The 13373-nt window shown below is 42.7% G+C and overlaps 1 long non-coding RNA gene across 1 annotated transcript; it reads right to left on the reverse strand.

The window, feature by feature from the left end:
- Nucleotides 1–2507: 2507 nt before the first annotated feature.
- LOC117666125 (uncharacterized) lies at nt 2508–5089 on the reverse strand. The gene is made up of 2 exons (XR_004591633.3): nt 4960–5089; nt 2508–3336 (listed from the first exon to the last, which is right to left on the reverse strand). It is a non-coding gene; the product is annotated as an uncharacterized LOC117666125 (long non-coding RNA).
- Nucleotides 5090–13373: the final 8284 nt, after the last annotated feature.

Consider the following 13373-nt stretch of genomic DNA (forward strand, 5'->3'; position numbering starts at 1 on the left):
CACATCACTTAACAACTGCAATCCCAGCAATCCCCAGTGTCATGATTAAGTGAATTTTACCAGTCATTAGCTGAGGACCCATTCCAACCCACTTTGTTTTGATTTTTCTCAGCTCCATGCCTCAGTAAGGTAAGGAACTGCCTCCAACTCACCTCTCAAACTCATAAACTTCAAATAGTCATTGAATAAATGGTCATAACTTGAGGACTACCTCTATGAAATGAAAAATCTCAATAGAGTCTCCTGTTCCAAATCTCACTGTCAAATTCTTGTCATTTTGCTGCCTACTTTTGGCAGAGCAGTGGGATGCTGGGGGCCCACAATAAATAAATAACATTCCACGAGGAAACCTTCATCTTATCATAGATTGATTTGGGATAATGATAGGAATAAGAAGTAATAGCCATGCTGAATTTGTAATACTTCCTTGTTGTATATTTTCATTTCTACTTAAAGCTGATATTTTGAAATCCTCAAACATTAGAATTTCAATCCAGAAAAATGATTTTAGCATTTCTAAAAGTGTGCATATATCCATCTAATAGTCTTTTTACAAATCCTTTGAATGGTAATATTAGTATCATCACATAAGCTGCTTTTGAAGTTTCTTCAAGTGCCTTGGAAGAAGCTTGGGCAAGCTACTGCTTTTTTAAAAAAATGGCAAAAGCTTTCCTGGTGAATGGAATTAATCACTCAGTTCTTTGAACTGAGATCCGTATTTTGAATCCAACATTTGACTTTAGTCAACATTTTCTCTCTCCTCCTTTTTTCCCCTTTTAACAAAATCCCAACAGCATTAGGTGCTAATTAACTGGGTCTCTATTTCTCTCCTACCACTCATCTTTCTTGTGGCTTTTGGTTACAATGCAATTAGTTCTACATACTGAACAACGTATGGTAGAATTGTAAATTCTGAATTTTAGCTCACTTTCACCATGGATATAGCTGATTCTTCATTTACAAGGTAATAGAGTTCTACAGATCGGCATCTTGACCAAATTTTTGCGGTCTCAATGCTATATGTTTAAATGTGCTGTCATTTGTCCTCTGAGAAGAAATTCTGAAAATTTACTCTCCACTACCCAACTGGAAGTAGAAAACTCCAACCAGACAGAAAAACACAAAAAACCCAACAAAGCAAATTAGTTACATATCAAACAGACAATGCACTTTTCCATTTTCAATTCTATAGTTTCCTCTTCCAATGAAGCAGGGGTGGGTTCTACTTACATTTACTACTGGTTTGCATCGTGCCTGCGCATGCGCAGATCACTTCTGATGACGTCCGGGTCAGTGGGTGGAGCCTTCTGCCGGTTTTACTACCGGTTCGTCTGAACTGGGGGCAACCCACCACTGCAATGAAGCCACCATTTTCTTGTGATTGATAAGGGGTCTAGAGACTAAACTGTAGGATGAGTGGTTAAGGGTGATGAGGTATGTTCATCTTAATGAAGAGAAAGATTATTGGGGACATGATAGCTGTCTTCTAATATTTGAAGGGCTGTCACAGGCTCCAAAGCACCTGAGGGCAGGACAAGAAACAATGGGTGGAAGCACTTTAAAGAAAGATCCAATCTGGATCTAAGGAGAAATTTACTGACAGTAAGAACAGTTAAATCAGTTGTACAGTTTCCCTCCTGGACTTGTGGGGCTCCAACTCTGGAAGTCTTCAAGAAAAGATTGGGCAGTCATTTGTCTGGGATGCAGTAAGGTCTGCCTTGGGCAGGGTGTTGGAGTAGAAGACTCCAAAATCTCTTCTTCCAATCTTATGATTTAAGTCATTTTCAGCTCCTAGTGACCTCATAGATATTTTCCACGATGATCCTAACCTGATCCTTCATGTCTTCTAATAGTGCATTCATCACTACTCTAACTGAGTCCATCCCACTAGCTCCTGGTCTTTCTCTTCCATTTTCTCATACTCTGCGTGAAAGCTTTTTTTCTTTTACTAGAATCATTGCAGTAATGTTAAGTAATGTGTTATCTTCACTGGACAGAAACTGGTGATTTTCTTTTACTCTATGACATATGTCTCAAAGAAGCAGTAAAAACTCAGAGGCAAACTGGCTTTTGATGGAATCTAATATGAATGGCAATAGTTGAAAGGAAAGTGACAGGAAAAATAGGCCATAGTTTGAGAGATCAGTGTCTGTTTTTTAAAGTAGCTTTACCTTCAAAGGATACTTTTGCTAATAGACCCTTCTCAGTTTTCCAAGAACAATGAACTAAAATTGCTTGTGTGCAACGAGGCCTGTTATAGAAAGGAGAAAAACTCAGGCAAAAACACCAAAGGCTCATGTTGAAGAATTAATCTGTTTGGTTGCAAGAGTTTTAAACTGTATGATACCAAGAGAATCTCATTCTACATCAGGATCTTGCATATCCCAACATTAAGGCTTAATTTGTATAGTTTCTCCCTACACTTTGTAGATGTGTTGATGGTGCTTATGTATGTGTGTGCTTGGCAAATGTTTATCTTGCTTTTTAGTCAAAAAGATTCTCAGAAAAATTTACAAACATCCTGTTACGTTTATTCATTAAAAAAAAAGGAAAATTAAGCTCAGTACCTAGTTCATGAATTGAAAACCTTTTATCATGATGTCATAATAGAAATGAGATCCTATTAATTCCAAAATTATATGAAATACTGTTGGGTTTCCATAGCTTCAGGAATCAACTACATTGCATAGGAATGTTAGATTATAAACAAATTTTGGATCAGGTAAAATGGGCAGCCACTCTTGCAATGTAGAAAATTTGTGTTAAAATGCCCAGAAAGCATAGCATTAATGAGCAGAAGGTATTGTAATGATGGCAACTGATACCACATGGAGATAACATAAAGGACTGTAATGTATGCTATTGTTGTAAATTGTAAAAAGCTTACCTTACATTTTTAGCATATTTAGTCTTTCAGGATACTTTGAATTACACAAACTGAAGTGAGTGGATCTCAACATAAAGATGCCCTTGAATTTAGCTTAATTGCATTTACATCCTTTTTTGGCAACAACATGGAAATTGTTTCTAATTGGAAAGAATCACAATCACTATATTGGGAAGAGCTACATTCCCTTTTTAGCACAATCATCTCAGCAGTGTCTTTTTTAGAAGAAATATCTAGCGACTGGTCTTTAATCCCTCTATTCCATGTCCTCTGTCTTCTTGAGAAAACAAGGTTGTCTTTTTGGCTTCTTTTGTTCCTATAGACTTTTGACAACCCTCAAGAGGCCTCAGCAAGGAAGCTATTGCACCTACTCTACAGATCAGGGCCAGGGATGCCGTTGCCATGACAACATGAGGCCTTCTCCAGGTTTCCTCCTCTTCTGCTGAGCCCTTAAAAGAAAAAAGAAAAAGCAAGACACATCTGGAGTTGCAGTGATTTTTCTCCTCCCCCCTTCTCAGAGTATGAAAAGGCAGCCAGATGCCATGTTATTGTTGTTGAAAGCTCTGAATGAAATGACTGCCAAAAATGGAGATCAAAAAAGTTCTGTATCAGGAAGCAACCACAGAAATTTTTTAGGCGTTTCCAACCAACACAGAGAGGGTGGAGTCTGATGGGCTAGGATGCATGTCCCTATCTCCTGCCCCCCATGCTTAGAATTGTTCAAGAAGGCCAAAGTCAGCACCCAGGACCAGTTAAATGGCTTCAGTCCCCTGAAGTCAAAGATCTAGGTTCCAACTCAGAGACAAGGCATTTTGAATGTTTTTGTCATTATGTATCGGCACTGCATATTGGACATTAATACAATTGAGCGAGTCCAGAGATATTTCACGAGAAGAGTACTCTACTCCTCTGCTCACAACAGAATACCTTATGCCACCACGCTTGAAATTTTGGGCTTGGACAACCTAGAACTATGCCGCCTATGGTCTGACCTAAGTGTAGTACACAAAATTATCAGCTACAACATCCTACCTGTCAATGACTACTTCAGCTTCAACCGCAATAATACACGAGCACACAATAGATACAAACTCAAGGTAAACCGCTCCAAACTCGATTGCAGAAAATATGACTTCAGCAACAGCGTGGTCAATGCCTGGAATTACCTGACTCTGTTGCTACCAGGGTGGACAAAAATCAATGATTTTTTTAAAAAAATCAAAAAAATCAGATTTTTTTTATTTAAATCGGATTTTTTTTATTTAAATTGGGTTTTTTTATTTTTATTGAATTTATTTTAATAAAAAACTTTTGGGGTAAAAATCTATCGTAAGATAGTTTTCTATTTAAGATGCATAAATAATTTAGTTTATTCAGCATGAAATGGAGCTTAGTTATGTAGCATGAGGCTATATATTCTGCAACACTGGGACTATTGGTGAGTCAACAGTGGGTCAAAGGAGTAGCAGAGATGACAGTTGCTCTTTAAAAATTATGATTTAAATCAAGTTGATTTAAATCAAGCCTTTTTACTAGTGATTTAAATCGTGATTTAAATCGTGATTTAAATCAACTCGATTTAAATCAAATCCACCCTGGTTGCTACATCCTTAAACCCCCATAACTTTAACCTTAATCTGTCTACTGTTGACTCACCCCATTCCTAAGAGGTCTGTAAGGGTCATGCATAAGCGCACCAGCGTGCCTACCGTCCCTCTCCTACTGTCCCCATTTATTCGTATCCAATTCCTGTGTTCATATCCATGTTTATACTTATATCTGTTATCTCGTCCGTGTTTGACAAACTAAATAAATAATAATAAAATAAATAATACATAATAATGTATATGTTCTTCCACACTTTACTAGATACATTCTTCTAGATCAAAATATTGCCAAATTCCCCACCATCTCCTATCTGTGGTAATCTGAGTTTCTCATGAGCCGTAATTCAGAAGTCCTTCCACAGGGCTAGATAATGGATGAAGAAGCCCACCTCAGGCCCAACTCCACCCTCAGGATAGAAGCTCATTAGTTGTTTGGGGGCCGGTCATTCTGTCTTAGGCACCTACCTTACAGAGTTGTTACTGCAATGACAAATTGGAGGAGATTGTTGTTCTCAATCCAGCTTCAACTCCTAAAGAAAAAAGTGGAAGATTAATAATAATAAAAAAGTGTACGTAAATCCATACATAATATCTGTTCACCCATCATTCCATCTGTAGCAGTCAAAAAATATATTAGGTATATGTTTTTGTTTATCCTTTTCTTTTCTTGAGTTAAGTGATAGCATGCTGGAACCTGCACAGAAAAATCTGGGATGTTTGAGGACGTGGGGGAGATGGGGGAGAATTCTGATCCTTCCACTCTCTTTTTTCTATTCCCCATATTCCTTTGCTTTGATGTAAGAATAGAATAGAATAACAGAGTTGGAAGGGACCTTGGAGGTCTTCTAGTCCAACCCCCTGCTTAGGCAGGAAACTCTATACCATTTCAGACAAATGGTTATACAATCTCTTCTTAAAAACTTCCAGTGTTGGAGCATTCACAACTTCTGGATGCAAGTTGTTCCACTGATTAATTGTTCTAACTGTCAGGAAATTTCTCCTTAGTTCTAAGTTGCTTATCTCTTTGATTAGTTTCCATCCATTGCTTCTTGTCCTGTCCTCCGGTGCTTTGGAGAATAGCTTGACTCCCTCTTCTTTGTGGCAACCCCTTGAGATATTGGAACACTGCTATCATGTCACCCCTAGTCCTTCTTTTCATTAAACTAGACATACTCAATTCCAGCAACAGTTCTTTATGTTTTAGCCTCCAGTCCCCTAATCATCTTTGTTGCTCTTCTCTGCACTCTTTCTAGAGTCTCAACATCTTTTTTACATCGTGGCAACCAACCTGAGACTGAGGGTGACAAATATACCACCCATAGGAGTGAGAAGGGAATTTTTTAATATATATCACATTTTCATCATACAGATCTACAAGACAATTTGCACAATGTATTTCAGGTAGAGCATTTTAGTTTAGGAAAGACATAATGTTGCAGACAGGTCCATGTTACTCATTTAACATATTTTTAAATTGTATTTCTATCTAAACATCCCAAAACTCTGAATAATTAAAATAAATTGTATTAATATATGATAAATTGATTCATAAAGTCAGGTGTTATAAAACATACATTGGAGATTGAGAAGGGGGAAATTCAGTTTGTAACATTCCTCCCAAATATCCAAGAGAAGATGATGCCATGGAATTGACCTCATTGCAATTCTTGATGAATTTAAAAAATGGACCTCCATGATAGCTGTGGGAAGTGTCAGAACAGTTAAAATAAGGAGAAATTTTTTGACAGTGAGAACAATCAACCAATGGAACAGCTTGCCTTCGGAAGTTGTGGGAGCTTCATCATTGGAGACTTTCAAGAAGAGATGGGACTGCCATTTGTCAGAAATGGTATAGAGTCTCCTGCTTGGGTGGGGGGTTGGACTAGATGACCTACAAGGTCCCTTCCAACTCTGTTAATCAGACAGGATGGCAATTGTAGCATTGGGATAGAAGTCCTGCCTTTTTTGGATGTGCATCATGCACACATACTGTACAAAGGAATTGGACTTCAATCATAACCCCTCAAGTGCCATCTTGCCTGTTTTGATCCTGCTCTTGTGGATGCTGCTGACGGATAAATCTATCTTATCATTATGCAAAATATTTCATGCAAAAGGATTTTAGTATTTGTAAGACCTGATGGCGAGACTTGTTAAGTGCCATACAGTCTTTACAGGAGAGGGCTGGAGATTTTCAAATGGAAGTTGAAACTATCCCTTCTTCAGGGATAGTTCCATGAATTCCTGTACTGTGCAGAGGGTGGGACTCTCTACCATCCCTTCTCTTACATTCTATGATCCCAAGTTGGGAAAGGCTTTACTAAATGATTATAACAATAAAGCAAATGAATAAATTGAGTTTTCACTATAATTTGGCACTGCTGTTTTTCCATCTTGATTTTGCCATGGACCAGGAGGTGGGAAGGTTTAGATGGTCCATCTCTGTCCCTCCAACCAAAAAAGAATATCAGATATGAGGGGAGATATGCAGAAATAAAACATTCCATCATGAACTTATGTCAGATAGAGAGATCTCAAAACTGAAAACAAGAATTAGGGATATCCAAATCTGAATTGTATATATTCAAATGTAAAGATTGGGTACTATCTGCCTATTTGCTTTCTTGCTTAGTTGTTCTTGCACAGAATCCTCCTTAAGGCAAATATTTTCCCTATTCTCAAAAGAAGTAGGAACTAGCTATTTCATTCCTAGTTTGGGCTTTCATCTTAAGCAGCCACTGCAGCAAAATGTGCAAAAAGAGAGGCTGCCATTGCCACATGTCAACAATAAAACAAGACTCAGAAATCAGGCTGTGTGCTGCAGACTACTTGCTTAAGCAAGAAGGATGTGGGAAAATACAAATTCCACTCTTCTCCAGCCAACTTACATGGCCTGTAACTAGACTTTCATTCCTAGGGAACTTTTGAATTAAACAAATAAAGGCAGCCAAATTCCACTGAACATTAAAACAGCTGGTTTTAAATTACAGCTTTCATTTGTATATTTTTATGCTCCTCATCCTGACTTGATTATTCTATTTTTAGATTACCGGACAAATATTTGTATATTTATCAAAAGCTTCTAAAAAATCTGCTCTTCACAGACATATATATGCTTTTGCTCAAAAACTCCCAAAGTAACTTATTAAAATGAATAATGGATTATTCCTGATTTTAAAAACCTGGAGAGAAAGAGGGGAGAAAATGTTGGAAGGAAGGAAACCAGAGGTGGGTTTCAGCAGGTTCTGACCAGTTCTGGAGAACTGGTAGCAGAAATTTTGAGTAGTTCAGAGAACCGGTAGTAAAAATTCTGACTGGCCCCGCCCCCATCTATTCTCTGCCTCCCAAGTCCCAGCTGATTGGGAGGAAATGGGGATTTTGCAGTAACCTTCCCCTGGATTGGGGAGGGAATAGAGATTTTACAGAATCCTTCCCCTGCCGCGCCCACCAAGCCACACCCACAGAACCGGTAGTAAAAAATTTTGAAACCCACCACAGAAGGAAACCTTCTTCCTTACAAAGTGAGGTGGTGTTTTTTTGTTTTGCTGTTACTTTTGGCAGCAAAGCAAACTCACTTTGTATGTGCTCCTTCTGAGGAAGATGGATGGGACCATGCTTGTTTTCCTCTTCTCTGGGCTTCCACTAGGACAGGGCTGTCAAACTCCTGGCCCATGGGCCGGATGTGTTACATGCTGGCTACGCCCACACCTGGTTTAGCGAAGGGGGGGGAGTCCCAATATGTCACGTGACATGGCCGTGACGACGTGAGTTTGACACCCCTGCACTAGGAAGATGCAGAGTCTGCTGAATAGTAGGTTCTAGTTTTCCATTTTGGATTTCACCAACTTCCCAAGATACGTTTTTTGTCATTTTATGAACTGGTTTTTAAAAATGATGAAAATCTTGTCATAAAGATTGGATTTGGATACATACATACATAGGATCAGGGCTGGATTTTCCAATAGGCTAACTAGGCTTCAGCCTAGGGCCTCAAGATCAAGAGGGGCCTACACAGTGGTGGGATTCTGGGGGCGGGGGGGCGGGGGAGCCAGCAATTTAACAAAGGGTTCGGTGTTTTTTTTTGTAATTTTATTGGCCCACGGAGCTTCAGCATAGGCTAATTGGCCTCCCGGCTCTCAGCTGATTTGTCTCCGCTGTTTTGCTCAGGGCTCTTCTGCTTCCTTGCAAAGAAACGAAACTGAAACTGCTTTGCTGTTGCTGCAAGGTTGGAAAATTAGGCAGGCAGAATTCTTTTCTTTTTCCTCACCAAAAAAGGTACGTGCAAACAATGGGAAATTTAGGGAAAAAGAGGAGAGTTCAGGATTTTAAAACACAAAAGAAAAAAAGCTCTATTTAACTAGGGAATTGTAATAATTGAGATACTATTAATTGTATATTGTGTTGAAAGCAGAAATGGTTAAGTTGTGGTTTGGAGGAATATATGGGGGAAATTATTTGGTTTATTATTATTGGTAAATATAATTAATTGATTTGTAAGAAATTGGATTGCATGGAAATAATTGGAATATTCATGTTCATATTGATTAATATATAAAAAAGGTAGTTATATAACTAATTGATTTATATTAAAATGTTGAATTTATATTAAACAACTAATATTACATAATTAACCAATGTGAGGATGGATATAAAAATAGATGACAATGGGAAAGGGTATAATATAGAATAGAAGGGAAAAATTGAATTTGATTAAGATTAGAGATGAGGATGAAGGGTAATATTGGTTTTTTACAAAAATAGATGAGGAATAAATATGGCAAAAAGGAAATATAGAAATTGTAAATTTAATTGAAATGACTAAACACTGTTTAAATTTGTGAACCGAGCAAATACTCTGTTCAAAGAAAATACATTGTATGTTTGTATGTGTGTTTCTAATTATTGTTATTTATTCATATTTGTTCTCTTTTATTCTTTAAAGTTTAACCATTCATTCTTTATCTTAATATCTTTATATTTGTTTGGGGTTGGCTTTCTTCCCTTTCATCTTTTTTATTGTACAGCAATCTTTCTCCTCAAACCTACCACCTCTCTCTTTTCTTTCCTTCTTACTTTCTCTTCCTCCCCCTCTTCTTCTCCTCCCTACTTCCTCTTCCTTTCTCCTTCTCCTCCTCTCTTCCTCCCTCTCTTACCCTCATTCCTACTCTAATTTCCCTTCCCTTCCTTCATCCCTCTCTATTGCTGTATCCTTTTATGCATATGGACTACTCAGAGGGCTGAAAAAGTTATTTCTGACTGGTCCTCGCACTTTTGACCAGTCCTCGAATTTACGACTGTCCTCACATTTTACGTTTTTGCCCTATCTTGTCACCATGGTGAAGAGAAGCAGTTGTGAAATGAGTGACATGGTTGTTAAGAATGCTACAATGGGCATAAATGATGACCAGTCAAAAGTGCGAAGACCGGTTAAAAGTGCGAGGACCTGTCAGAAATCACTTTTTTCAGCCCTCTGGGTAGTCCTTTTGTGCATATGGACTACTCAGAGGGCTAAAAAAGTTATTTTTGACTGGTCCTCGCACTTTTGACCAGTCCTCGAACTTACGACTGTCCTCACATTTTACGTTTTTGCCCTATCTTGTCACCATGGTGAAGAGAAGCAGTTGTGAAATGAGTGACATGGTTGTTAAGAAAGCTGCACGGGCATAAATGTGAGGATGGTCATAAGTGTGAGGACCGGTCAAAAGTGCGAAGCCCAGTCAGAAATGACTTTTTTCAGCCCTCTGAGTAGTCCCTATGCACATAGCCACGCCCACCCGGTCACATGACGAGCTACCCGGACTGGCCTTTCTTTTCCCATCTTTGGTTCAGTTGATGCTCCAAAAAGCCGACCTTCTTGCGCTGCGAGACTCCCCCCTCTCGCAGGCCTGGCCCTCCACATTATCGAGGGCCTATCTTGATGACGGGCTTTGGAACCCCGAGAGATGGCATGTAGCGAAGAGGGGGTTGAGGGGTTTTTTTTAGTTAAATTTTTAAAGAAAATTTTAAGGGGACCCGGGAGGGAGGGAGGGGGGGTTGTAAAAGCGGACCTGGGGGGGTCCAGATAGCAACTGAGCGGGATGATGGGTCGATTAGTTGCAGCAAGAGGGTCGCGAAAGGAAATTTAACCGGGGAGCAGGGGGAGGACAGGAAGGGCTGCGAAATTGAAATAATGAGTGGGAGGGGCAGGTATGACGGACACAGGGGGTCATATCAAGTGTCGGGGGTGCGCATACGCTGTTTACGAGCGATTTCGCACTCCGGCCCCCAATGCGTGACTCATGTCCTGGGTTGTGTAGAGTCTCAGGCCCAGGGTCCGCGGCTGATGTTGTGTAATGCCAGGTCGGTGGTTAACAAAGCCCCCCTCATTTGTGATCTTATTTTGGAGGGGGGTGCGGACCTGGCAGGTATTATGGAGACCTGGTTGGGCCAAGAGGGGGGGGTCCCCCTCGTTGAAATGTGCCCACCAGGTTTCCGTGCATTTCATCAGCCAAGGGCCCAGGGGAGGGGTGGGGGAGTGGCGGTGATTATTAGGGAGAGTCTTTGTCCGAGGGAGACCACTGTTCCTCAGATAGCCGGATGTGAGTCCCTCTTTGTGAAGTGGGGCCGTGGGGTGCAGATGGGTTTGCTGACTGTGTACCTGGCTCCCTGCCACATGGCAGCGACCCTGCCAGAGCTACTCGACGTCATTGCCGGGGTGGCGGTTGACACCCCCAGACTTATTGTCATGGGGGATTTCAACCTTCCGTCTGCGGGTGAGGCGTCAGAGGCGGCTCGGGAGTTCATGGCTTCCATGACAGCCATGGACCTGACCCAGTTAGTTCAAGGCCCAACTCACATAGGGGGACACACTCTGGACCTGATTTTTGTCTCTGGTCAGTGGTTGAATGATCTTGGTAGAGGGGATCTAGACATCAAACCCTTGTCATGGACAGATCATTCGCTCCTTCACTTAGACTTTCCTACCGCTTTCCCCCGCTGCAGGGAGATGGAACCGACCAAATGGTTCCGTCCCAGGCGCCTGATGGACCCCGAAAGGTTCCTGATGGAGCTTGGGCCGTTTCCTGAGACTCTGGCACACGACTTGACTGAAGAGCTGGTGGCTGCCTGGGAGAGTGCGGCCGCCGGAGCTTTGGACCGCGTCGTGCCTTTGCGGCCTCTGACCCGATGCCAATCTCAATTGGCTCCTTGGTTCTCTGAGGAGCTGAGAGAGATGAAGCGTCGGAAAAGACGCCTAGAGAGCATTTGGAGGACTAGTCAATCCGATTCCGACCGGACACAGGTGAGGTCTTATATCAAGACCTACCTAGTGGCGATAAAAGTGGCGAAATCTAACCATTTCTCCGCTCTTATCGCATCTGCAGAGAACCGCCCAGCCACCCTGTTTAGGGTGACCCACTCCCTTCTTCGGGGGGGAGTGCGGGAAGATCCCTTGCAAGGCCGCACTGAGGATTTTGTGCAATTCCTGCATGATAAAGTCGCTCGGATTCGGGATGGCTTGGACTCCGATTGGATGAGTCCAGGGGAGGAGACAGGGGCAGGCCTTGAGAATATTATCTGGGAGGAGTTTGATCCTGTGGCTCCCGAGGATGTGGACAGGGTTCTGGGTAGGATTAGTGCCGCCACATGTTTATTGGACCCGTGTCCCTCCTGGTTGGTACTGGCCTCCCGGGAGGTTACACGAGGCTGGCTCCAGGGGATTATAACTGCTTCTCTGAGTGAGGGTGCCTTTCCCGCCGCCTTGAAAGAGGCGGTGGTGAGGCCCCTCCTCAAGAAGCCTTCCCTGGACCCAGCGGAATTAGCTAACTACCGTCCGGTCTCCAACCTTCGTTTTGTGGCGAAGGTTGTTGAGAGTGTGGTGGCACGACAACTGCCCGGGCACCTGGATGAAGCTATCTATCTAGACCCGTGCCAGTCGGGCTTCAGGCAGGGGCACAGCACAGAAACGGCATTGGTCGCATTGGTGGATGATCTCTGGAGGGCTCGGGACAAGGGTTGCTCCTCTGTCCTAGTCCTATTAGATCTCTCAGCGGCTTTTGATACCATCGACCATGGTATCATGCTGCGGTGGTTAAGAGGGTTAGGAATAGGGGGCACCGTTCTGCGGTGGTTCTCCTCCTTCCTCTCTGACCGCTTGCAGTTCGTGTTGGCAGGGGGGCAGAGGTCGACCTCGAGGCATCTCGCATGGGGAGTGCCACAAGGGCGGTCCTCTCGCCCCTTCTGTTCAACATTTATGTGAAGCCGCTGGGTGAGATCATCCGTGGTTTTGGGGTGAAGTGTCATCTGTACGCTGATGATACTCAGCTGTACATTTCCACCCCAGACCACCCCAACGATGCCCTTGATGTGATGTCTCGCTGCCTGGAGGCCGTGCGGGTCTGGATGGGGAGGAACAGGCTCAGACTCAACCCGTCCAAGACCGAGTGGCTGTGGCTTCCGGCGTCCCGATATAGTCAGCAGGTGCCATCGCTGACTATTGGGGGTGAATCTTTGCCCCCCACAGAGAGGGCTCGCAATCTGGGTGTCCTCCTGGACGCACGGCTGTCTTTAGAAGAGCATATGACGGCCGTGGCCAGGGGAGCCTTTTATCAGGTTCGCCTGATCCGCCAGTTGCAGCCCTTTCTGGACCGGGACGCCTCGCGCACGGTCACTCATGCCCTTGTCACCTCCCGGCTGGACTATTGTAATGCTCTCTACATGGGGCTCTCCTTGAAGAGCACTCGGAGGCTCCAACTGGTCCAGAATGCGGCCGCGCGGGTGGTTATGGGCGCAACTCGTTGTGCCCGCGTGACACCCCTCCTGCGCGAGCTGCACTGGCTCCCAGTGGTCTTCCGGGTGCGATTCAAGGTGTTGGTTACCACCTTTAAAGCGCTCCATGGCAT

This window comes from Pantherophis guttatus, chromosome 1, assembly GCF_059756535.1.
Source record: "Pantherophis guttatus breed Tessera chromosome 1, ASM5975653v1, whole genome shotgun sequence".
Classification (NCBI taxonomy): domain Eukaryota; kingdom Metazoa; phylum Chordata; class Lepidosauria; order Squamata; family Colubridae; genus Pantherophis; species Pantherophis guttatus.